Raw genomic sequence first — 25,311 nt, 5'->3', positions numbered from 1 at the left:
AGGCCACCCCACCCCCAGGACGAGGGAGCTGGGGTGCTCGCCACACCCAGCACGGAGCCACACAGCCAGCCCCGACCCCAACCCCCACAGCTGCCGAGAGACCGGCTCCAGCCCTGAGCACGGATCCCACAGCCCAGAGTCCAGGAGGAGCAGCCGGCGCCCTGGGCCCAGGGCTCCCCCAGATGCCGCAGGAGCAGAGGGCGGGTGGGGCCCACGTCCTCCGATGCCCTTTGCACACGTAAGAGGACTTACCTGCCCTCTGCCCGCCGTGAACTTCGCAGCTACATCCGTGTGCACGCTGAACGCAGGAGCCAGCTCACACGGGGAAACCCGTGCAGAAAGCCCTCAGCCCCACCTGAACGCGGCAGAGCCCCCGCAGCGCTCCAAGCCCAGCACTTACACCGGAGCCCCTCCGGTCCGCGGCCTCTCCCCTCCGGTCCGCGGCCTCTCCTCCACCTTCCTCTGACCCCGGGACGCTCAGGCGGCGCCTGTGCAATCAGCTCCCCGGGTTCTGTGACTCAGCAAAGCGCTCGGCTCCTCTTTTCAGATGGAATTTACCACGCGATGACTACATCCAGGGGGAGGGACCAGCTCCCGTCGTTTCTAAGCAGGATCGCGAGCTCTTCAAGCGGCTCCGAGATGCTCCAGGCAGCCGGCCGCTCCATTCAGAGGCCCCGGGGAGGACGCGGTGGGGGGCGGCTTCTCTGTGTTTGCGCAGCAGGAACCCTAGACTCAGCGGGGCGGCGGGTCTGGCCACATCCTCCCGGGAACAGACGGTGACGCCGGACAGCTCCTGCCACAGTGCTCCCCTCCGCGTCCAGCGCTCCAGGACAGCGCCCAGCCCCCCTTACCTTTAGAGAACCCCGGTAGACTCCATGCAGCAGTAAGGTCAGTAATATGAATGGAGAAGGAAACGGCACCCGCTCCAGGGTTCTTGCCGGGGAAATCCCACAGACGGAGGCGCCTGGAAGGGCTACGGTCCATGGGGTCACGAGAGTCAGACACGACTTAGCAACTAAACAGTAACAACACGATATGAATGAACTTCCAGTCTGAGGGTGTTCATGCTGAGGTGACAGGAGGGGTTAGTATCCGTTAAACTCTGAAGAATGAAAACACAGAGAGGAATCCAGTGCCGCCGGGCCCACCCGTGCAGCGGATGAGCACAGGAGCATGCCCTCTGTCAGCCTGGCCGCGTTCCATCACGGACTGGCGGAAGCAAAGTGGTGCTCCAGAACAGGCATGGCCTCAGGGCTCTCCCGAGCTTCAGGGCACTCGGACTCCAGCTGCTCTGGCTGATCGAGGAGACAGGACTGGGCTGCCGGGGGCCTCACACACTGCCCTGCAGGACAGACGCTGCGGCCACGCTGGAGGCCAGGTGGGAAACGGAGGCACCAAGAGGTCAGGGAATCTGCCCAGGTCACCCCGCTGGCAAGTGCTGGAGCCATGATCCAAAGAGGGCGTGGAGAGAGGAGGGCGGCTCTGGGGGCCAAGATCCAGACCCCACGCCCTGCCGAGGGCCACACGGGGCCTGGACACAGGATTGCCCACTCCGTAGGGTCTGCTCAGGCCCAGCTCAGGGTGGCGTCCATCCAGGTGAGAGGCAGACCACACGTGTTTTAACCGGGAAACGCGACTTCGAAGAATGCATCCTGAGAAAATGATAATGGCGCTTGTACAGATTTTATTTAACAAATACTTTCACAGCACTTAGCCTCTGCCAGGCACTTTAAATAGAACCCGATCAGGGAAGATTATGACAACGTTGCCCATAACACACCAGAGACACTGCCTCAGTGGAAGCCTCCTGAATGTCTGTGCCCAGTCACTGAGTTGTCTCTTTGTGACCCTGTGGACTGTAGCCCACCAGGCGCCTCTCCATGGAATTCTCTAGGCACGAATACTGGAGTGGGTGCCATTTCCTTCTCCGGGGGATCTTCCTGAAAGTCCAACGACAGATGACTTACATGAATCTCGGATGAACACGGACCACAGTGAGTGGCACGACTCAGCACGGCTGAGATTCTGTCCCGACGAGGAGACATGTAAACAGCATACTGCTAAGCTTTTTAAAAGCCGGCTGTGAAAAGTGTGCACAGTATGACCACACTTCTATCTTTAAAAATACGCAAATGCATTAAAGACAGATACAGCGCAATGGGATAGAACAGGGAGCCCAGAAATAGAACAGGGAGCTCACACACACGTTCAAGTCATCTTTGACAAGGGTGCCAGGACCATCCATTAGAGAGAGGATGGCCTTTTCAACAAAAAAAGTGCCAGGAAAACCAGGTATCCACATGGGAAAGAATGAAGCTAGACCTCACCTCACACCATGCAAAACTCAACTCAAACTGAAGGACTGACCTACACATAAGACCTAAAACAAGACAACCTTTAGAAGAAAATACAGGACAAAAAGCTTCACAACATTGGACTTAAAAGTGATTTCTTGGCCATGACCGAAGGCACAGGTAACAAAAGAAAAAAATAGACAAATTGGACTTCATGAACATTTTTTAAAATTTTGTGCATCAAATGACACTATTCACAGAGTAAAAACGAAACCCCCGGAATGGAAGAACATACTTGCAAATCATGCATCTGATAGAAGATTAGAATCTAGACTATATAGAGAACTCCTAAAACTCAACAAGAAACAGCCATGTTAAAAAAACGGGCAAAGGTTTACAGTCCGTGGGAACCTGAGTAGAATTTGTACCCTGCTGTTGTGTGAAAACTGTATGAGCCTTGATTATGTTGAATTGGTTCAGAGTGCCTGTCAGCTCTACTATATCCTTCTACTTTTCTGTCTATTCATTCTATTAATTTTTGAGAGTTTGACATTGAAACTCTGACTGAAAATCATAGTTTATCTACTTAAAAAATTGTAATATACAGTGGAACTATATGTCACTTTGTTCTGTATTTTCAAAGTCTCCTGTAAATGTGTTATCATACTTTCACAATTTAAAAGATAAAAAAATTTAAAAATTAAGAAAAAATGGGAAAGGGCTTGCAAGGGCATTTCTCTAAAGGTGGACAAACAGCCAATAAGCACATGAAAAGATGCTCAACATCACTAATTGTCATGGAAAGTGAAAGTCACTCAGGCGTGTCTGACTGTTTGTGACTCCTTGGGCTAATACAGTCCAGGGAATTCTCCAGGCTAGAATACTGGAGTGGGTAGCCTTTCCCTTCTCCAGGGGATCTTCCCAACCCAGGGATCAAACCCAGGTCTCCCGCACTGCAGGCGGATTCTTTACCAGCTGAGCTATCAGGGAAACCCAAGATATCACCCCACACCCATAAGGATGGATACTATTAAAAAAAATAAAGCAATAAACAAGTGCTAGCGGGGATGTGGAGAAACTGGACCCCTGAGCACTCATGGCAGGAATGTAAAAGGATTCAGCAGCTGGAACACAGTATGATGGTTCCTCAAAGAAACAGAATTACCATGTGATCCAGCAATTCCACTTCTAGGTATACACCCAAACGAACTGAACGTGGGGTCTTGAGATATTGTGTTTCTGTGTTCAGAGCAGCACAATTCATAAGAGCTAAGAGGTGAAGTGTCTCCAGATGGATGAACACATAAGCAAAAGGTGATGGGCACACACTATTGGATATGATTCCACCTTCAAAAGGAGGGAAATTCCACAGCACGCTACAGCGTGGATGGACCCTGAGGACATGATGCTAAGGGAGACCATCCAAGCGCAAAAAGACATATCAGGGACTCTCACTCATATGAGGTCCCTAGAAGCAGTCAGGATCAGAGAGCAGGTCGGATGGGTCTCCAAGGGCTGGGAGGAGTCGGGGGAGGAGCTCCTGTTTGGTGGGAGAGGCCTTCATTTTGCGGACGCCAAGCGTCATGGAGATGGGCAGTGGCGACTTGCACAACAACGTGCACTTCCCGGCGGTCCAGTGGCCAGGATGTGGTGCTTTCAGGGCTGGAGTCTGATCCCTGGTCAGGAAACAGCTCCTGCAAGCCCCGTGGTGTGGCCAAAAAATAAATGAAGTGGCGAAGATGGTAAATTTAACGTTAAACGCATTTTAACACAATAAAAACGTGGGGAAAATAAGTGTGCATATGTATATTTGTGTGTGTTCCAGTTACAGAAACATAAAAAGTCTGAAAGTGCACATATCAAAGTATGAAATGTCTCTCTAGAGGGTGGGATCTCAGAACAGCTGACTTTTGGGATTGTATCTTCCCGTATTGTATGTAACTTTTAACAGTGAATATACATTTATTTTTGGATTCAGAAAATATTGACTTTCATTTTCAAACACACCTATATACATGCACAAACTCACGCATTATGTCATGCAGCAAATTTGTCCCCTGCACACAGTTCTTGTCCTGAACTCAGGGGTGGGGGGGGGGACAATGTCCTCTCTGAAGACCCCACGCTGACTGAGGGGTGAGGAGGGCGTTACTGAGAACCAACGAATTTATAAAACTTCAAGAGAACTTTGTTTATTTAAAGAGCACCTGTTTTTCTAACCATGAAAGTAAAGTGTGCTCATTATGGTGAATTTGGAAAGTAAAGGAAAACAGGAATAAGAAAACGACCATCCTTCCTTGAGGATGGTGGCTGGCTTCAGCCCGGGTTCTTGGAGATCCCGGAAACCCCGGCTAAGCATTCAGGACAGAACGTGAGGGGAGCGCAGAGGGGCTGAGCGGCCACAGGGCGCAGCGCTCAGCTCCTCCGAGTGAGACCCGAGGCCACGCAGCATCTCAGCAAACCCGGGGCCCGCGGGCCTGACCGCCGGCCGCCCGCCCGGCTTCCACCTTTCCTCCCCGGCCTGCGCTGCCTCCCGTCTCTGGGAGCGCTGGGCTGCTTCAAGATTCTTCCCAATCCAGGCCCTGCCGTCCCCTTTCTGAGCTCCAGACTCCTGTCCTCCTGCCGCCGGGGCACCTCTGTCCCACTGCCCGGCGCTCTCAGAACCAGCTCGTCCGCCATCAGCCCGCCCCGGGGCCCACTCTGTCTGCTGCAGCGCTGACCCACCAGACACCTGCCCCAAGGTCCCTGCCTCCCCCCCTCCCCCAACACGAGTGTGCATTCCTCATCCCCATCACTGTCGCATGTGTTTTGAAAAACAGAAACGGTATCACACTTCTCGCATCCTTTCGCAGTTTTCTTTCTTTCAATCAACATGACTTCCTCCAAGCTCACACACACTGGGGCTTGTGGGTCTTCATTTGTTTTCACCAAATCCCCCACGTGGGAGTAAACCACATCGCGTACTCATCCCCACCGCACCCCTCAATGTAGAATAAACAGTCTGTTCTTCCAGAAGGTGCTACCGTGGACACCCTCGTACACGTCTGAGGCCCGCCTGCTCGGACGTCTTCTAGCAGGGGTGGGAGGGGGTGACCGGGGAGCGGAGACCCCCAGACTCACGGCTGAGAGGGTGTGAATCACTCTTGGAGCAGCGCCCGGACCACGTAAGATAACCATCCCCTGGCGCCTCACCGAGCCGGCCGCTCTGCGGGGCTGGCAGGAGCGCTAACTGTTGCCCAGCCTTGCGTTTCCCTGATACACAAGCGGCCTGTCTTTGAGCCGATCGTGGGCCAGGTCTGTGTACTGCGGTCATCTAACCCTTCTTACACCCTTTGTCTCTCCTGCGTCCGTCATCCTTCATTGCTTGGAGGGAACCCACCACGCACTCTGGTCATTATCCTTTGTTGATGATGTAATGTAACCATTCTATCTCTTTTTTTCCACGATGGTTTTGCTTCTTACTGAAGAAATGCTTTCCTAACGCATGAAGATGTCCCCCCAGGTTTGCTTCTGAACATCTCACAGACCTGCTTCTCACGTGGAAGCCCGCTGGGCACGCCCTCCTCTGCTGCTCTGACAGGCTGGTCTGGTCCACACTGGCCTCTCGTGTTCGCGGACTCTCGGTTGCCTCTTCCCTAGTGTTGGCCTCTTGGTTAGTTTCTGCCCCGAAGCCCTTTATATCCGCCTTGTTCTTCAAATTTGGCTTTTATTGGCCATTTATTTCTCTTTGTTAATTTGTCCAGAGCAATGAAACCTGGTTGGACTTTGGTTGAAATTACACTGAACTTATGGATTAACCGAGAGACAGTTAACACCTCTTTGACACTGAATCTCCTTCTACATGAATCTGGTACAGTTCTCCACTTACTTAAAACTTTTAAAAATGTCTTTGTTGTATCATTTTCTCTGAAAGGTTTTGCACAACTTTTGACACATTTACTCTTTGGTGCCAAGCTTTGAAAATGTGTGCTACCGTCATGAAAGGCATTTGTGGGTGTTATTATCCCTGCCCTTGTATTGCCAGCGAGCGGGGGTGGATAAGAACACTGTGGATTTCTTTATATCCACCTTGTCCCAGCAACCCACTGACATTTCTTTAGTTCTCACAGGAGGGCAGGTTTGCCTCTTCCTTCCTAATCTTCATACTTTCACACAACTTCTCCTGTGTTCTTGTGCTGGGGCGGGGGGCGTGGTGGGGGGACTTCCACACACTGACATGAGCATCTTTCTCTTGTGTTCTTTCTTGAAAGGAAGTGCTTGGTCTGTCTTCGCCGACCACATTCGCTGCAGGATTTTGAAAGGCTCCCTTTATCAGGTGAAACAGGGCGTCTGTACTCCAAATTTGCTAAGTGGATGGGTTTTTAAATTTGCGGCTGGGTGCTGCACTTTATCAAGCCCTTCTACTGGGTCTGTCAGAACAATTGCACTGCTTTCTCCCCGATCTTCCAGCTGGCCTGTGTCTGCTTCTGCCCACCCTCTCCAGGGTCACTTGCGGGGACCCACCTTCCCATTCCTCCTGAGTGGGAGCTGGGGTCCCATCATTCCAAGTCTCAAACTAGGGCGAGGTGTGGACTGGGCTCTTCAGGGTCTCCTGAGATGTTTCCCGCCGGACGGGGCAGACTCATGAGGTCCTGGTCACCTCGTGGGGCCGGTGGGTCCTTCACTCCACGCTCAGGGAGGGTCTGAGCGCCCTGCGAGGCCCAGTCCGTCCACCTACATTTTGCCAGCTCTCCGCTTTCCCATGAAGATGCAGCTTCCTGCCCTGGGACAGAAGCCCCTCTCCCCACCAGCTGCGGCTGCAGCCCCGGGCTCCCAGCGGGGTCGGGGGTGGACGGGGGGCAGGAGGAATTTCCTCTCCTGGCTCCCAGGTCGACTGACCGCTCTCACCCTCCCTTTCTTTCTCTCCACCCTCCCCTGTGAAGTGAACCGGGAGAATTCCGGTTGCTTCCATCCCGCGTTCAAGGGCGTGGAGGAAGGAGAGTCCCCTCCATCACTGGCCGCCTCGCCAGCAGCTCCATTCCTCTCCAGCAGCAGCCCTGCCCCGACACGCAAAGCTTTGAAAATGTCCGCTTCCCCGTCCCCTGCGGCTCTGGGGTGAAGTCAGACTTCTGGGACCTGCACCCTGTGGGTGAGCATCGAAGGAGGGTTTAGGGCAAGGAGGGGCGGGGGAGGCCGGGGTCGGAGCCTGGGGCCCGAGCCCCGCCCCCTGCTCTGAGCCGCCGCCCCGAGCGCCCATCAGCCTCTGCTTGCGGCCGCCCTGTCCCTGCTGAGGCCGCTCTCTGAAGCCTGGCAGCTGCAGTGCCGTCCCCGAGGTCAGACGGGCTGCGGGGCTGCCCTCCAGGCCGGGGAGGGACAGACACAGAGGCCCGCGCCTCCGGCCCCCTTCCCAGGACGGCTTGATCGTCCGCGTGCTGCCACGTACAATACGCGAACGCTGGACTTTTGAGAGTCCCTCCGGTGTGCACAAGGGACCACTCACACTTGCATCCTCAGTAAACTAAACCTCTCTCCCTACCAGGAGAGAGACTCAGTCGATCTCAGCTCATGCTGGAGCTGGGACGCCCCCTCCCGCGGGCCCAGGGTGAGCCCGCAGGGAGGCGTCACCCAGGCCGCCACCCGGCCTGCTCCCGGAACCCCATCTCTGTGTCCCCTGGGCCTGGCGGCACCAGACGCTTCAGTAAGAAAGCTCTCGGGGAGGAAGGGCTCTCCTTGCGCCCACAGGGAGGGTTGGCAAACCGAAGCGTGTTCTGTGTTCTAGCCGGGGCACCGCCGCTGAACCCCACGTGAGACAGAAGCCAAGGCCTCTTCATCGGCGGCCGAACAGCTCCTCAGGATCAGCCAGGAGAGAGCAGTCACCCAGGAGTGTGGACCTGGGCCGTTCCCACCCCAAGAGCCCTGGGGGACGAGTGCCCCGAGACACAGGACACCGGCCTGTGAATGCGGGGTCGCAGAGGGGGCCCCCGAGCTGGCCGGGCAGCCGGTCGTGGCAAATCCAGGCCAGAGCTCTGCTTCCCATCAGGACTGACGGCGACCTGCCAGCAGCCGGCATCCCGCCCCACTGCTGCTCACGCGGATCCTGTTCCCCTTCCCACACCCGTATCCACAGACAGCCCGTGAGGCACACGCTGGGGGCGGGGGCGGAAGCACCTCCGGGACTGTACCTGGTGGGTCCCGCGTCTCCGAGAGTCACCTCCTGGGCGTGTGCCGGGCACTCCCCCGGGAAATGGAGGGGACTCAGCCTTGCCCCTCCGCCCTCCCGAGGCCGCACACACCACACCTGGGCCCCGGCACAGCCTGCCCCCGAGCAGGTAACACAGCCGTGCGTTAACTAGCTCCACGGTCCCTGTCAACCACAACGGCAGAAATTAGCCCCTGTTGGTCCAGTGGTCAAGACTCCCGCCTCCAATGCAGGGACCGCAGGTTCAGTCCCTGGTTGGGAAGCGAAGATCCCACATGCCACACAGCCAAATTAAAAAATAAAGAGAGAGAGAGACAGCAGGTGGGAGGGAGGCTCAAGGGGCGGAGACGCGTGTGTACGTGCGGCTGACTCACGTCTCTGAACAGAAACTAAGGCAGCATCGTAAAGCAATCACCCTCCAATTAAAAACAAAACCATCTTGCTCTTGTAATCTTATAATTTGGAAATGAAACACAATTAAATATAAAAATAATAACAAAAAGAGAGAGAGAAGGTAATTCCTCAGCCCCACACTTTGCATTTCCACCCACAGATGCCTCATTTCCACCCGCAGGTCCCTCACCCGGGTCGAGGGGGACAGCGCTGCACCTGGAATCACTCCCGTCTGCAGCCCTGGCCAGCCACGCCCCCCGCCTGCCGGTCTCACATGGGTCCGAAGCCCACACTCCCCATCAGGAAGCCCCAAGGCCCTGCAATCAGTTACCCAGGGAAGGGTGGGTGCAGCTTACACGCAGGGGTTTAGCACGTAGCTGGCCGAGCCCCTACCTAGCCTGCGAGCGGCCAGAGAGCGTGGTCCTCCTGCTGGGGCGTCCCTGGGCGCCGCCCTCCCCGCGCCTGTCTGCCGAGGACGCAGCCCACTGTGCCCAGCGCTAATTGGCTTTTTTCATCTGAAGTCATGGTGAAGAATAGGCGCATTCACGCCGGGCCAGTGAGGTGGACGTTGTCCCAGGCTGGGACTGGACAGATGCCCCGTCACGGGGTTAAAAACACAGGACACAGCTGCCCTTGTTCCCGCCGTGGGTGCCCATCCCCAGGCCCCACGACCAGCCACGTGGGGAAGAGGGGAGCTGGCCGTGAGTGAAGACACAGGGGCAGGGAGGACACACGTGCGCCGGGGGGAGAGCGGCCCCAGGGTCCTGCGAAGGCCCCAGGACTCTGCGCACACAGGGTGCAGAGGGGGACCCCCGCAGCGACGCCGGTGCCCCAGGACGGCTGTTTCCCGTGCACCCCTGAACCCCGCTGGCAGGAAAGGTGTCGCCTTCCTGCTCGACAGACTACATCCCAAATCACAAACCCCACATCCAGACCCTGAGAAGATGGTCACTAGACCAAACCGAGTGCCGAGAAAATACAGGACAGACTGACGCATCAAAGACCCCTCAGCTCAGGTCAGTCCAGTCGCTCAGTCGTGTCTGACTCTTTGCGACCCCATGGACTGCAGCACTCCAGGCCTCCCTGTCCATCACCAACTCCCGGAGCTTGCTCAAACTTATGTCCATCGAGTCAGTGATACCATTCAACCATCTCATCCTCTGTCGTCCCTTTCTCCTCCCACCTTCAATCTTTCCTCGCATCAGGGTCTTTCCCAATGAGTCAATTCTTCACATCAGGTGGCCAAAGGATTGGAGTTTTAGCCTCAGCATCAGTCCTTCCAGTGAACATTCAGGACTGATTTCCTTTAGGATGGACAGGTTGGATCTCCTTGCTGTCCCCTCTCCGTAGATGCCAAAGAACACTGCAGAAAACTGTACCGACCAGCCCAACGCTAAGAGCTGTGTTTATCTTGCTGAACCACCTGGTCACACCTGCTGAGAGGTGCTTGGGCATGGAAGGGCCTCTTCCTCTGTCCCATCCTGCCATCTCCTGTCTCCTCACCCACCCCCACTTTGGTCTGGGAAATCCTGTCTGTGGGCGGCTCTGCTGAAGCCCCACAGTTTCACGCAAAGTTCAGTGGAGGTGGTGTCCCCGAAGGAGGCGTGGACATAGGTCACTGGAAGTGTTCCTGCCTGTGGACCCCCTCCAGCGGTGCTGCCTCCCCCACACCTGCCAGGCTCAGCCAGCGTCCCCTCTGGGGCGGGAGCTCCATGAAACCCTGGTGCCCTCTTGGGTGCCCCCCAACTAGCTCCTGGCTGTACACGGCCTGGGGGTCCCGGCTCAGGGGCCGAGGCCCGGGGGCGACACATGCTGCATGGATGGACTTCCCCCAAATCAGAGCCTTTTCACCTACAGGAACTGCCAAGCAGCAAAACCCTTGGAGTCAGCTGGTTTCAACCTGGAACATCTGCTCTTGCGCTGGCGAGCGGTGGGGATCAGTCTGGGGATCCGAGAGTGGGTTCTAGTCCAGCCATGGTCGTTGGCCGCGAGGTCAGTCCTCCGGGAGATGCGGTGGCAGAGGAGGCGGGAGGGTCAGGAGTGGCTCCTGGTGAAGACCCACCAGCAGACTCTCATTTCTTTTGTTTTTAATAGATATACAGAATTGTATTGATTTATTCATTTAGACCATGCTGGATCTTCATTGCTGCGCAGGTTTCTCTCTGGTGGGGGGAGCGGGCCTCTCTGGCTGCGCAGGTTTCCCTCTGGTCGGGGGGGGGGGGGGAGCGGGCCTCTCTGGCTGCGCAGGTTTCTCTCTGGTCAGGGGGAGCGGGCCTGTCTGGCTGCGCAGGTTTCTCTCTGGTCAGGGGGAGCGGGCCTGTCTGGCTGCGCAGGTTTCTCTCTGGTGGGGGGAGCGGGCCTGTCTGGCTGCGCAGGTTTCTCTCCGGTCAGGGGGAGCGGGCCTCTCTGGCTGCGCAGGTTTCTCTCTGGTGGGGGGAGCGGGCCTCTCTGGCTGCGCAGGTTTCCCTCTGGTCGGGGGGGGGGGGGAGCGGGCCTCTCTGGCTGCGCAGGTTTCTCTCTGGTGGGGGGAGCGGGCCTGTCTGGCTGCGCAGGTTTCTCTCTGGTCAGGGGGAGCGGGCCTGTCTGGCTGCGCAGGTTTCTCTCTGGTCAGGGGGAGCGGGCCTGTCTGGCTGCGCAGGTTTCTCTCTGGTGGGGGGAGCGGGCCTCTCTGGCTGCGCAGGTTTCTCTCTGGTCAGGGGGAGCGGGCCTCTCTGGCTGCGCAGGTTTCTCTCTGGTGGGGGGAGCGGGCCTCTCTGGCTGCGCAGGTTTCTCTCTGATCGGGGGGAGCGGGCCTCTCTGGCTGCGCAGGTTTCTCTCTGGTGGGGGGAGCGGGCCTCTCTGGCTGCGCAGGTTTCTCTCTGATCGGGGGGAGCGGGCCTCTCTGGCTGCGCAGGTTTTTCTCTGGTCGGGGTGAGTGGCCTCTCTGGCTGTGCAGCGCGGGCCAAGGGCGCTCAGGCTTCCGTGGCTGCAGCTCGTGGGCTCAGGCGTTTCGGCTCCTGGGCTTTAGAGCCAAAGCTCAATAGTGTGGCGCATGGGCTCAGCTGCCCCGTGGCATGTGGGATCTTCCTGGACCAGGGATCGAACCTGTTTCTCCTGCATTGGCAGGCAGATTCTTTACCACTCAGCCTCTGGGGAGACCCAGACTTTGATTTCTGACTTTATCTGCTGCTTTTAGAAAAGAGTCCCTCTGTTCCTTCAAGGTTTTTTTTTAAAAGGCCCTCCTCTCCCTTACTACATGGAAGGAGAGTGTGGGCAGACCTGGTGGGCAGAGAACCAGCTCGTTTCCCCCTGCTGAGCAGGGTCCCAAGTGCAGATGGAATTATAAAAAGAGAGAGAGAGAGAGATAGTGAAGCCAGAGCAGGCATTAATTAAAACTCAGGCGGCCAGTTCGCAGGGCTGGGACCCACCAGCGGTGCGCCAGCTTGCTGACGGCAGGCACGCTGACACATCCTTCAGTCTCCTTCTAAACCTGACTTCATTACGGCCTGCAGGCTTCTTGGCAAAGCTTTGCTCTAATCTCCTCCCAAATGTTGCCAGGAAAAAAAAGATGTTGGATTTTAATTGATTCATGCCATTTCTCAAGCCAACTGCTCTTAGCAGCGCTTCTCAAGACGAGTCACCCACGCGTGCGAGCAGCCGTGTGACCTCCCCACGGCGTCCTGGGGACGTGCTCACCGGCACAGCGCTCCCACGGGAGCAAGAACGTGCGCCTACCTCCCAGGGAAGAGGCCGCCCTCCCCAACGGCCGCTCTGGCTCCTGGAGGAGGAACAGGCAAAGTAGACGGCCGCGGTCCCAAGGAGTCTGCCTCAACGTGCCGCAAATCGGCCGACGCCCTGCAACCCAGGCGGAGGGCTTGCCTGCCGCCCTCGGTGAAGGCGGGGGTGCGGGGCTCTGGAGGGCCTGGTTCGGAGCAGCTGCCCCGGGAGTGGGGGGGCGCTGTCTGGGGTGCTGAGCTCTCCCACCTCTTCCCAACCTCGCTCCCCGACCACGCCCGGGGGCGAGCGGACCCCACCCGAGTGGGTGCTGCAGCCAGCGCCGCTGGTCCCTGACTCACACCTGGCTTTGCACGTCGGCCCCGCAGCGGCTCTCTCTGGACTCGTCCACGCCCCGCCTGCCCGCCCAGTCAGCCCGACAACTCTCCCACCCCGTGTCCGCCAGCGCCCTGACCTCTGGCCGGGCCTCCAGGTTGGTCTGCGCCGTGGGATGAGAGGCAACAGGAACATTAACCAGAAGCTACTCACTGAGCTTGTCCACGTGGGAAGCTCCTTGATGGCTCTCACAAACCACGCCCCTTTCTAAAACTCTTGGTGGACAGCCCTCCCAGGCATGCCCGTCATATTAACTGAACTCCCCCCAGAGGCCCTGCTGGTTTCTGCAGGCCGCGGTTGACCCCGGCACTGGCAGTGGAGTGAGGAGCTGTTTCAGGGTGCAGACACCACACCCCCTTCCAAGCTCACAGGGCAGTGGCTCCGGGCCCACCCATGGTCGTTTCAAGTGTGGCCTCGAGGCTGTGGCCACGTGACCTTGAGCTTGAGCCCCACTTCACAGCCGGCTCTCTGCTCCTGGCTCCGGCCTGGACGGAAACCATCATCTCCAAACTCTGCGACACTCCACGGGGGCAAAAGAGGGTGTCAGAACCTTTCCAGGTGATGGTGGGCTGGTGAGGTGAGAACTCACTCACTTCCCATCTAGAGGCACCAAAGATCCTGAGAGGCCAAATTCCAGGGCCCGTCTGGACAGAGAGACAACGCATTACGGAAAGACCAAGGCAGCTTTCACCTACAGCCAACAGCCTCCGGGAGGAGAAGAAGAACGGACCTGCTCCAGGCCCAGGGGCGTGGGATCTCACTGGATACCCTCCCAGGGCTAAGAGAGGGCCAAAGGGCTAACCGTCGGGGGCAACCTTCCAGGGCCACTCGAGAACCGTGCTCACCCCACTGCCCCCCATTCCCTTCCACGGGGCTCAGAGGGTCTGCCGTGGACGCAGCAGCAGCTGCAGCAGAAGCCCAGCCCTGGGGACCCCGGACAGCAGAGGGCCTCGCATGACCCGTGACCAGCGGGCAAGGGCCTCCAGGCGGGCAGGCAGTCTCTGCGAGAAGGGCTCGCTCACCTGAGGCCTCAGGGAGACCCACACACCGTCACTCAGGGACAGTGACTCATGTGCAGCCCGTGACACCAGGGAAGCCGGGGCAGATGAGCAAGAATCAAGTTTAAAAGGGAGCAAGAGACCCACACAACCTTCAGACACAGAATTAACAACTACCGATTACAGAACACCAACTCTTTCTACATTTTAAATAGATTTTAATTTTTGGAGCAGCTTTGGGTTCACAGCATAGCTGAACAGACCAAAGCCCCCAGACACCCCACCCCCCACTAAAGTCTTGTTCTTTTCTTTTTTGGCCCCGTCGTGCGGATCTCAGTTCCCTGAGCAGGGACTGAGCCTGGCCCGCGGCAGTGAGAGCACGGAGCCCTCACCACTGGGCCGCCAGGGAATTCCAGGGTTCCATTTCGTTTTTTTTTTTCAAAGAAATAGAACCTTGAAAACAACTGCATGGAGTATTAAACAATGAGACATGATGTCCCAAACCTAAATAAAATGGGGAGCACTTTCAAAAAATAAGTATAATAACTGGACTTTAAACCTAACGGACACCCGATGGCACAGGAATGAACAGGTGATGGAGGATGACCCAGAAACGAGCACAGAGAAGGCAGAATGCACCAAAGGGGAGAGAGGCAGAGACAGGAGGAGACGGGCTCTCAGGAGGAAAAGGGAGGGACAACCTCCGACGCAAAACCTGTGCAGATGTGACTGAGAATTCTCTGAAACTGATGAAAGACAACAATCCAAAGAGCCAATGTATGTCAAAATCTAGACACATCACGATGAAACTTGAGGAAAAAAGAAATAAAGAGAAAATAATAATATCTGCCAGAGGGAAAAAGCTTATCTTCAAAGGAAGGACTGTTCGACAACTGACCAACTTCTCATCAGAACAAGAGAAGCCATAAAACAGTGGAATGAAGGAGTAAATGTGCTTTAAAAAAACAAAACCTGCCAAACAAGAATTCTATCCACAGTAAAAATATACTTCACCCTGATTCTGTTTTTGTTGTTTTGTTCATTGTTTTGACCGTGCTGCATAGCATGTGGATGTCAGGTTCCCAACCAGGGGTCAAACCCAGGCCTCGTGCATTGGAATCATAGAGTCTTAAACACTGGACTGCCAGGGAAGCCCTTTCACACTCATTCTTGAAAGAAAAAATTTTCAGACCAAAAACAGAAAGCATAAATTGAGAATGGATGCCAACACTGAAGAAAGGAAAGGAAAGAATTAGCCTCAGGATGTCTGGTCCCAAATGGACCTTCCAGAGGCCAGGAGAACAGAAAGGCCGCAGAGTACTAACTACCCGAGGAGCTGTAGAATCTAACGATGATTTCCAGTGCTGCTGCGAGGCAGACAGATAAAAGCTAAATGCCAGAAAACAAAACATAAAGCTGCTAGAGGGAGGAACGGAGGTGAAGTAAGTATTCCGGGTCCTTGTATGACCTGGGAGGAGCTTCTGGTTCACTGCAGCCTTGGTGAGGTAATGATGCTGCTAGACTTCCGCGGTAAAGAACCTGCCTCCCAATGCAGGAGTCCCGGGTTCAATCCCCTGGTTGGGAAGATCCCCTGGAGAAGGAAATGGCAACCCACTCCAGTAGTCTTGTCTGGAAAATTCTATGGACAGAGGAGCCTGGCGGACTATAATCCATAGAATTGCAAAGAGTTGGACTCGACTGAGCAACTTCACTTCACATTGCCTGGACAAGGTGCCTGAACACGCCCTGGTTTAGGACCGCCTTCTTACTTCCCTGGGGTCACGTGGTCAGGAACGTGGACAAAGCTCAGTGGGGGTGGGGTCATTCCTGGAGTGGCTGCACCCCCACCAGCCTCCCGCTCTCACGCCCTCGGTTCGGAGGGGCCTGCTTTGGGATGAGAGCGCAGGGCCCCTCGCCCCCGACCTGGAGGTGGCTGTGCCCCGCCGTGGGCACCCCAGAGCCAGCCTGCCGAGAGGGCTCTGCAGAGGCTGCTGGCTCCCCGACACCCAGCCCAGCGCCTCGCAGCATCACCGCAAGACCCCACAAGGAGCCCAGACTCAGCTTCAATCTGCCGCCCTTATCTCCAAACCACCACCACCAACCCCCTAAGAAACCGCACAGGAGCCAGTGAGGGTGGGACAGCGACAGGACTGGGGGCTCGGAAACCAGCAGCAAGTGTGACCCTCGGAACGGAGAGGCCCCCTGGAGGCGGAGGCTTGGTGGGACAGACCCCTGGACCAGAGGATGAACACACTTGCAGTTTCACACAAGAAAAACAGCAAGAAAAGAAAACCCTGCCATGAGCAAAGTTCAATGATAAATGACAAAATAGAGAAAACATATGCACCTGTGTGCTCAGCTGCTCAGTCGTGTCTGACTCTTTGCGACCCCATAGACCGTAGCCCACCAGGCTCCTCTGTCCATGGGATTCTCCAGGCAAGAATACTGGAGTGGGTTGCCATGTTATCCTCCAGGGGACCTTCTCACCCAGAGATCGAACCCACATTTCCTGCATTGGCAGGCAGACTCTTTTACCACTGAGCCACCTGGGAAGCCTGTACATGCACCTTATATCACAGGTCAAAAGCTAATATATAAGGAACTTCAGGAAATTGAGAAGAAAAATCCAAACAGGCCCAGAGGAAAAAAAAGGAAAAAATAGGCAAGAGCTTTGAATAAACTGCTCACATAAAATGAAATGCAAATAGTCTTTCAATGCATGAAAAGATGCTCAACTTCACTCACGATAAGAGAAATGCAAATAAGATACACTGACATCACCATTTCTCGCCTACCTGGCAAGCCCCCAGAAGTTTGACAACACTGTCTGTTTCGAGGCTGTGAGAACCAGACTGGTAGAATGCCACACGACAGTGGGACTCCTGGGGAGGGGGTTTTGGCAACACATAGCAAAGCACATAGTCATTTCACTTTTGGCCTAGAAATCCCACTTCTAAGAATCTAGTTAAGATAGACTCAAAAGTGTATGAAAACCATGTGCACACAAGGATATTCACAGAAGAACTGCTTCTAGCAGCAAAAGACAGGAAACAACCCAAATATTCGGGGACTGAGACCTCTCTGACGAGGCCGAGATCCAGCCCCTGGGGGAGTACTACACAGGGGCCGGGCGATCTCTCCACTCAGCGACGCTGAGCGCTGGCACAGACTGAGCCCAGCAGTCGTAGGGCAAGGCATAGAAGGCCTCTGCTCCCCCAGACAGGACGGGGGATGCAGAAACACGCACGCGTGGCCTGTAAGACGGCCAAGGGGAAACACTAGTTAAAAACGACTCCAAAGGACTCCCCTGGTGGCCTGGTGCCAGTGTAGGGGACACGGGAGGATGCCGCATGCTCAGGGTCCGCTCAGCCTGCACATCTCGGTCACCGAGCCGAAGCCCGAGAGCCCATGCTCCCCAACAGGAGAAGCCGCCGCAGCGAGCAGCCCCGTCCCCGTAACTAGAGAGAGCCTGCCTGCGGTGACAAAGGCCCAGTGCAGCCAAAAAGAAATAACTTTTTAAAAACGACCTTAAAGATATTACTAGCAGAGAAGAGAGAGGTGGTTAAAAAGACAAAGGTGGAGCCAGTCTGCTCTGAACAGACTTCGGCTCATAGCTCTATGTATTTTAGCACAGAACTAAAACAAAATTAAATCAGCATGAAGGGAAACCAAAGCCACTCCTAAAAAGTGAAAGCAAAGTGAAACAAATGAGCTTGGTGAATTAAAGGCAAAAAGAAAAGTAAAGAAATCAAGCCTTTTTTTTAACCAACCACAGTGTTTTAACACATTGATATTATTTTCAAACAAGGTGAACCAAGTGAAGAAGTCATTTTACACAAGTCATTAGGAGCCAAGGATCTCAGTCGAAGAGAAAGGAGATGGAAAAATAAACAATTATCTGCATTTTAAAATTTGAATTAAAAATGCCAGTATAAAATCATGATATATTTTATCTTAAAATCATTTCTAGTCTTGTCCTCTGGCAATCTGGGAAGTCGAGACCAACACAGAAGTCATGAGCTCCCCTGCACCCAACTGCCTGGGGTTTTATACATTTTGCTGAAAAGACCAGGAGCACCAAGGGAGAGGGGTGATTCCAGCCTCTGCAGAACACGGGGCAGGTGAGCCCCTCAGACCAGAGCTGGAGGAGACGGTCCAGGACCACAGGGGTCTGGTCAGAAGGGAGAACACGCAGGAAAAGATGCTGGACGTGGAGGCCGGCACATCTCTTAGAAAAGACACAAAAAGAAACAACCACACACGCACAAAACCTGATCAATCACACTTCATCAAATGTAAAACTTCTGCGCATGAAAGGTCCACACCGGGGATTCCCCGGCCGTCCAGTGGTTAGGACTCCGTGCTTTCACTGCTAAGGTGCGGGTTCAATCTCTGGTCGGGGAGCTAAGATCCCACAAGCTGCGTGGCACAGACAAAACAAAAAAAAGAAAAAGAAGAAGGGGAAAGCAGTGGCCCAGAGCTAACACTGAAAGCTAAAACCCAGGGAAACTTTCCATGCACAGAAAAAGACCTGAAATCTATGCATCTCAAAGCGGGTAGTGTGTGCCTAGAAAAATAAACCCGGGCCAGTCAGCTTTGAAACATTTCCAGTAAAGCTGCTAGACTTCAAAGCCAAAGATAAAATCCTCAAGGCCTCCAGGCAGAGAGAGCGGAGTCGAATGTGACCAGTGTCACGTAAAACCAACACAGAAATAGAGAAACAATGAAAAACATTTCTTGAAAAAAGTAAAACACCACAGACACACAACCTCAGTGAAAGAAACCACGAACCGAGGATTTTGGAACTAGCCAAGCCGAGAACATCTTGTCGTTCCAGGAAGCAAGAGAGAAATGAGAGAAAAAAATATTTAACTTTAAAAAAAGGAAAAAAGAAAAAGACGGGGCTGTTGGGAGCCCAGCAGCAGCCTGAGGCTGCCCCTGAAGCCAGGGCTGGACCGTCTGGATCCTAACCCGCAGAGCAAGGCTGTCCCTGTGTGCCCACGATGGGGACAGACAACCAGGCAAATGAGCGAGGCAAGGACAAGGCTTCCCGCCTGGGAGGAGAAAGGGAAGCAGGGCCTGGGGGCCCGGCAGCAAACAGCGCGGTCGTAACTCAGACGCAGGATGTGAGGTGCCATGCTGGTGAGTCAGGATCCAGGGACCAGGGTCTGCGTGTCTCAGAGCGTCTCCCCAAGGAGCGCACCGACCAGGAAAGGACGTCACTGTCAACGAGCCGTGAGGATGTGGCGACCTCCAGACGCGGCTTGTGATGCCAGGCGCACGGGCCCGGAGGGCAGGGGGCGGGGGGTGCAGTGGGAGGTGTCTGACCAAAAATGCACATCACGTTCCCATCCCAAGAAGGAGCAGAGAAACTCACGTGGAGGAGCACCGTGGCTCAGGCGGTAGTCTGCCTGCAAGGCAGGAGGCCCCGGTTCCATCCCTGGGTCGGGAAGATCCACTGGAGAAGGGATAGGCTCCCCACTCCAGTCTTCCAGCCTGGAGACTCCCACGGACGGAGGAGCCTGGAGGGCTACAGTCCACGGGGTCACAGAGTCAGACACCACTGAGGCACTTTCTCTTTACAAAACTAGTCGGTACACAGTTCATAAAAGTATCAACCTTCACAGGAGACAAGGCAAGGTTCTGGAGGGTCAGAGACTGCAGGAGACCCAGGAGACAGAACGGGGTCGGGGGCGGGGGTCCCGTGTAGACCTCGGGAGAGAAAAGGGGGGTCAGTGGGGAGCTGGGGCCGGGTGAGGAGGCCTGTCTCCCGGTGAACCGTGCAGGGATGCCAGTGATTGTCCCAGTTCTGACCACGAACCACATGAAGATGTTAACGTCAGGGGAACCTGAAGGACTGGGTGCTATGTTTGCCACTTTTTGACAAGTCCAAAATTAATTACGTGTAAAACTTCAAAAAATATATCCAACATGTGCACCAAGGGAGGCTCCTCAGAGAAGGGTTGAACTCCGCTCGGCTGCGTCTCCGAACCCCTGCGAGGCAGAGGCAGGCAGAAAGTTCCCTGACCTCACCCGTCTCTAATCAACTCCCAAAGACCCCATCTCCACGTACCATCACCTCGGGGGGCAAGGCTTCAAATATGAACTTGGGGGGACATAACTCAGCTCCCAGCAGTACCTGTGAGTGTACGGGAGTTACCTGTGCAGGCGTTAACCAGGAGCAGTGTTGACTGTCTTGATCTTCCTTATCTCTGATATCAGAATTTCCTTTCTAATGGCGGGGGTGAGCCAAGGGGGTCCAAGCGCTCACAGGGTAAACCTGTGAAGGCCTGGGAGGGGCCCATCGCACGTGGGGAGACTTGCACAGAGGCTCCCCGAGATCCCGCAGGAGCTGAGGGGACCCAGTGCTCATCTGAGTCCTGGGGAGGCCAGTAAGGGAGGCCCTGGCCTGCGGGGTCTTCGCTGGACGCTGCTGTAGGGGACCTGGCTGGCCTGACCGCTGGCAGCACGGAGGGAGCAGGGCCCAGGGCTGCTTGCACAGGGCGCACCCGTGTGATGGCCTGAAGACGCCTATTCCAGGGGCCGGTGGGCCGCGAGGCTTGACCCCGTCACCGAGGTCAGCCACGGGCAGGTCACCCTCAACAGGAAATGCTGGCTGGGCCTTAAGGACAAACCCTCACACCTCTGCCCTGGACTATGCTTGGCACAGCATGGTACTGGGGCTAAGTCCAGCTCACAGCCAGCTGAGCCCTGATAGGAAGGGTCCAGGCCTGGGGCCCTGCAGAGGGGCAGGGGGAGCGTGCAGGCCAGGCAGCTCTGCTGGGAGAGGGGGTCTTCAGAGACCCTGGCCGGGCAGGGCAGAGGGGAGGGAGCAGGCCGGAGGAGGGTGGAGGCCCAGGTGGAGGTCCCCTCTCTGGACTGTGCCTGAGAGACACGGGGCACCCTGCTCATCTGTGACTCGGACAAGGGCCTCCCGTGCCCCGGGCTCAGGCCCCTCGCTTCCGGAAGGTTCACTGTGAGACAGCCGCTTCTGCACGTTCCAGCTCCTGAGGACGTGCCCCGAGCCTGGCTCCCCGGCCACACCCCACCCTCGGGCCTCTCCTGGGCCCTGCAGTGCGCCTTCCTCTCAGGGCGACTCCCGTGCACAGGAAGGGGTGCCAGGACGGTGCCTGGCATGCAGCAGGGGCTGTGCAAGGAGTGACACTTTTATTACGACGTCCCTCTTTCTCACTTTTTTCTCTCTTGTAACAGTTTTTATCATTGCACCATGTTCACAATTGCCCAGACCTTGCCAGTATCATGAATGCAAACTTAGGGTTTCAAAATCCCAGACCCTGAGACTTGCTGGTGGTGTTAAGTCAGTGTCCGATTCTTTTCAACCTCGTGGACTGTAGCCCGCCAGGCTCCTCTGTCCACGGGATTCTCCAGGCAAGAAAACTGGAGTGGGTTGCCAGGCCCTTACTCCAGGGGATCTTCCCCCTCCCAGAGATGGAATCCAGGTCTCCCACATTGTAGGCAGATTCTCCACCGTTTGAGCTACCTGGGAAACACTCCTTAATACAAAAGAGAAACGTTGCTCCTTAATACAAGAAGGTCTGTCTGCCAGAACTGTGGGAGAAATACTGCAGGTATTAATAGTTGCCAAATCGAGTCTTAATTCACGGACACAAATCAGCTTTCAGAGACCCCCAAAGGGCTAGGAGGGTCCCAAGCCCCCGTGTTTATTCCACTCTGAGCCGAGCAGACACCCTGCCTGGCACCTGTCCCTCCCCCTCCCCAGGTGGGCGGTGGTCCTCCCAGCCCCTGACAGCCCTGCTCCCTGGCGGCTGGAGGTCGAGGGGCACTTCCCATTCCCGCTGTCCCACAGCTCAGAGCGAGGACCTGCGGAGTCACCCAGGCCCCGATACCTGCAGACAACAAGCGGTAGAGAAGCTCCCGCGCGCTCTGGCAGCGCAGGAAGAGGAAATGAATCAGAACCTAGGATGCGCAGCAGGAAGCGGACCCGCTTCTCCGGAGACGCAAGGTCAAAGGGAGGGGCGGGTTTTTCTAGGAAAACTGGCGGCCGCCGCCTCCTCTCTGGCTCCTGACAACCAATCAGACCTTTCACTCCGCAGCTTCCGATTCTGCGAGCCTCAGACAGCTACGCCGCCACCCCCGGAAACGGGAACGCAAGAGGTTGAAAACTGGACATCAAAAAAAAAAAAAAAAAAAAATCGCCAGGGCCGCGCCTTCCTGAGGTGGGCGACGCATAAACGCCGGAGTCGAGGCCCCCAGCGCCCACCTGCGCGTCCACCCAGGCCCGGAGGCCGCGGCGCAGTGGGGCCTGTGCGCCTGTGCGCCTGCCGCCGCGCCCCGCCGGGTCCCAGGAAACAAGCTCGGCCCAGAGCGGTGGCCGAGAGCCCGCGGGGGCACCTGGAGACCCCCTGCCCCCGGCGAGGGCGCCTCGGGGGCGCAGGACCCCGGGCCGCCGGGATGTCACCCCGCCAACCTGCCAACTTCGGGCCACCCCCGGACCCCCTCCGGGTCACCCCAAGGCCATCCCCGACCAACCCTGGGCCACCTTACGGCCACCTACAGACCACTCCCATCCCAGCCCTGGTCCATCTCCGGGCCATCTCCTGGGCCACCTCCGGGCCGTTTCCCGGCCGCGGGCGGGGATGAGCGTGCGCTGCCGGCCGCCACCCCGCAGCCACCCTGCCGCGCAAGGCGCGGGGGACGCACGGTGCCAGGCGCTGGCGCAGCGCGGAGGCCCGGCCGGGTCGCTCACCGAGGCTCCCCGCAGGCGGGCGGCTCCGGGACTCGGGCGGCGGCGTCCGACGGCCCGGCTCAGCCATTGCAGTGGCGCTGCGGCGGGCGGGGGGCGCGCGTCACCGCGGGCGGGCGCCCCAAACCCCGGCGTTCCCCGCCCTCCCCGCCCCGGCGCGCGGCCCCGCCACACCCCAGCCCCACCTCCTCACCTCTTCTTCTGCCCCTCCGAGTCCTTTCGGGAGCAGGTCTGCGGTCTGTTAAAATCCGGAGACCTCGTGGCCGTAAATAGCCCGGCTGCGGCGGGGAGGGCTCTGGGCGGCCCGCACGCCGCAGCCGGGCCCGCGGGGTCTAGGGGACGGTCGAGGGGGATCGCTCACCCGCACTTCAGTCGGAGAGCAGCCGCAGGAGGTGGTCGCACGCGTGTGTTTAACCGTTAACTCTCGGCAGCCCACCTCCAAATGCTGCCTGTCTCGGAGGAGGGAGAAGTGGTTTTTGGAGCCTCGCGGGGAGCAAATGAGCCCTGGCTCAGGACCCGGATCCCCAAATCCATGGTTAGGCCGCGCCTCCGGGGCCACCTGGCTCCAGGACCGCACCCCCCCCCCCAACCCCTGCCGCCGCTCCATCCTCCGGGGGCCCCACTTCTTGAAGTTTCTGGAGAAGGGCAGGAAGGAAGAGTGAATCGTGTCTACTATAACCTGTGTACGGGGGAAAGCTTCCCAGTGGGACGCGATCTTTCCCTGGATACCAGGATGTAGGACTGTCGAGGCCAGCGTCCGAGCTCAGAGCGCAAACGCGGGCCCTAAAGTGTGCGGGTGCCGGGGCTCGACCTCCGTGTCCCGGCCCTGCTCCCTGGGCACAGGACCGCCGGTGCCGCTTAGCGGCTGCCGGCTGAGAACACGTCTGAGAGACCGAAGTCTGGGTCCTCAGGTCGCCCGTCTGAATGACGGACACCGGGAGGCCCGGGCGCATGGGTGTCCCGCCCCTTGGTTCCTTGGTGAGTGGCCATCGTGGGGGGTTAGTGTGAACTGAAGAGGGCTCTCAGGAAGGCTCCGGACAGCAAGGAAAACCACGGCCAGGATAAGCGTCCCCTCCGGGAGGTCCCTGGAGAAGGAGGCGAGTATCTCGCCTGGAGAATCCCATGGACAGAGGAGCCTGGCGGGCTGCAGTCTGTGGGGTCACAGAGAGTCGGACACGACCGAGTGACTAACGCGCACGCGCGCACACACGCACGCGCGCGCGGAGGGCCCATGGGGTTAGGCTGGAGCCCAGGCTGGGACCCCACACCACCCACCGCTCCGTGTTGGTCTCACTGCCGATAGACTGCGTGCTGGGTGGCGGCAGTAGCCAGACTGGCCTCGGTGGGGAGAGACCCAGCTCGGTAACCCGCAGATGGTCTGCACCTGTGCCGACATTGGCCGGGACGACTTGGAAGGCTGTGTGCTCACTCCGTCTGCTCCAACGGCACACTTGGGTGGCTCTGGGCGGTCCATTTTTCAGCGTAACTCATTGAAGGTGACACAGACTCAGTGAGTCAGCCCCTTGGGCCCCCCACAGCATCACACACACGAGACCCCCTTTCTGAGGGAAAAACAACGGGCTGTCTGGTTGTTCTGACGCTTGGCAGGTGCCCGTGGAGGATGGACAAGGTGCCGGACGCCAGTCCAGCCTCTGTCCTCAGGGAGCTTGTGTTCCAGGGGGAGGAACAGGGAGACGTTAAGTCATCGGCTGGTAAGGCTTTGGAGAGAGGTTCACGCAGGTAAAGCAGGTGAGGGAACCCAGCGATGGCGGCAGGGGGCAGGGGGGTGTTCCTGTTTCACTAAGGAGGTCAGCCGGCCTGATGAGGCCACATCTGAGTGAGCAGGAAAAAAGAGGGAGCCGGGCAGGGCTCGGGGGAGAGCATCCCAACAGCGGCAGCCAGAGTGGACAGCTGAGCGTGGGCCGCCACCGTGCGCCGGGACGGCTGCTGTCACCGGAACCGACCGGCCTGAGCACCACTCACGTGCACGCTGGGCCTGCTGAGAGCTCGCGGTCAGAGACTGAACACCCCGGGGCGTCCCGGACGCCCGCCAGGGCCGGGACCAGGTGGGCGGCAGCCTCACGGGTGTGAGCCCTGGGCAGAGCTGCCGCTCCGGGCTTCCGCCTCCTCACCCGGACGTGGACCTGCCTGCACTTGCCGTCTGCCCTCTGCCCTCTGCGGGCCCCAGGCCACCAGCAGCGCACCTGCCCTCGCCACCCAGCACCAGCGGGCCCATCGCTCAGCCTTTAGCCTGCTCGATCTGTCACCGCGACCCTTCCCCCTCCGCACCGTCCGCCCGTCCATCCCGGCCTGGACGCTCGGGGCTGAGCTGTGCACACCTCAAACCTGGCCAGCCCACTCCCAGCTCCTCCCAGCCAGTCTTCCCATGGTCTTTCCCGCAACAGTAAACTCCCCTTGCTGTGCAGACTGCAAGCCTGTGGTCCTGGGAAATTCCCCTCTTTTCTTGCCCCGGTCTAATCCATCAAGGAATCCCACAGACTCTGTCTTAGCAGCACTGTGCCTTCAGGTCTGACAGTCTCTACCTTTCCACCCAGCCCAGGGCCAGGCCACGATCCTGGATTCTTGCCGCCCCCTGAGGAGTGGTCGGCTCCCACCCTTGCCCCTGAAGTGTGT

General features: G+C 57.3%; 1 protein-coding gene across 22 annotated transcripts in view; it reads right to left on the bottom strand.

The window, feature by feature from the left end:
• JAKMIP3 (Janus kinase and microtubule interacting protein 3) overlaps nucleotides 1–23,195 on the bottom strand; it is a 92,791-nt gene extending 69,596 nt beyond the window's left edge. For 17 of the 22 annotated variants that reach the window (XM_043925537.1, XM_043925546.1, XM_043925547.1 and 14 more), the window contains exon 1: nucleotides 253–3,166. The gene's annotated coding sequence lies outside the window, so the exon portion shown is untranslated. Of the gene's footprint in view, nucleotides 1–252; nucleotides 3,167–9,258; nucleotides 9,977–21,820; nucleotides 22,613–22,680; nucleotides 22,810–23,038 lie in introns of those variants that run through there. The other 5 variants (XM_043925541.1, XM_043925539.1, XM_043925542.1 and 2 more) reach the window with 5 other exon arrangements.
• Nucleotides 23,196–25,311: the final 2,116 nt, after the last annotated feature.

This window comes from Cervus elaphus, chromosome 15, assembly GCF_910594005.1.
Source record: "Cervus elaphus chromosome 15, mCerEla1.1, whole genome shotgun sequence".
In the NCBI taxonomy this organism is placed as follows: Eukaryota; Metazoa; Chordata; class Mammalia; order Artiodactyla; family Cervidae; genus Cervus; species Cervus elaphus.
This window is presented reverse-complemented; position numbering and strand designations above follow the sequence as displayed.